The following is a 1,092-nucleotide window of genomic DNA, read 5'->3' as shown; positions in this document are numbered from 1 at the left end:
AACCCAGGGAGTCATAAGCTCAGAGCCTGCGCCTGTCTGCAGTGGGCCTCCGTTGACTGAGTATCACACCAAGGGCCACAGCAGGATCAGGCACCTACAGGAACTCCTGGGGCAGGAGGTGCTCTCGCCCTGGTGGTAGAAGCAGGAGGCGCGGTTAGCCCCAGACACCTACTCCGGACAGGTGCTACCCAACTGCGCCAAGGGCCTCTTAATCCTTTCCTGTGTACATCATTGTCTTGGAAACACTGATTGTGTTCATTTTCTCCTCTTAACCTATTAATTGGTCTAACTTTCTCAGCTCCTCCTTTGACATTAGCTTTGCCTCTGAGTGGGCAGTTCTCGACCTGAACCAGACGCATCATAGCTTGAGCACACCCTAAAGACAAAGATAAAATTTCGTCTAAAGACAGAAATAAAAAGGATGAGGGTTCAGTAGATATGACCCACACAAAAAAATAAAATTTCTTACTGGCATAGATTGCTATGAAAAAAGTTAAAGGAAAAAAACAAACGTGTAGATGTTTGCTATGTTCACGATAGCAGCTTGCTCATCTAACTGCGGAGAGCTACGGCTGTGTGCTCCGTTTCCCCACTCTCTCTCACCTAAAGCAGAGACTGGTAATGCGGTTGTATGGTAGGGTCTGTCTTCTAGATACTGCAGTTGATTTGTGGGTTCCGAGAGATATGTACGGGTTTGGCCATTATTCTTCTCTTATTCTTGTGTCTCTGTATCCTTTCTCCCACGTAGGAAGACCCTGAGCACCAGGTTTGCACTTAAGGAGAGGAACATAGACATCAACTATATTGAATCATGTTGAGAGTAGAGTGAAACAGTGGCTAATTTTAAATTAACTAAAATTAAACATTCAGTTCTTCATGTGAGTCACGCTTTAAGTGTACATGTGGTTAGTGGTTACCGTGTTGGGTAGCGCAAATATAGGACACTTCTATCACTATTGAAAGTTCTCTTGGGCAGATTATGTTACCGGGTGATTTTTTCCCTCTTTTTTCTACCTTTAAACATTTTTTCATATTTTTAGTCTATAGTGGAAAATACTCAACTTTAGAGTGAGAAAGATCTGCTTGTATTGT

This window comes from Propithecus coquereli, unplaced genomic scaffold (genome assembly GCF_000956105.1).
Source record: "Propithecus coquereli isolate 6110/MARCELLA unplaced genomic scaffold, Pcoq_1.0 Scaffold59, whole genome shotgun sequence".
Lineage (NCBI taxonomy): Eukaryota > Metazoa > Chordata > Mammalia > Primates > Indriidae > Propithecus > Propithecus coquereli.
Note: the sequence above shows the minus strand (reverse complement) of the source record.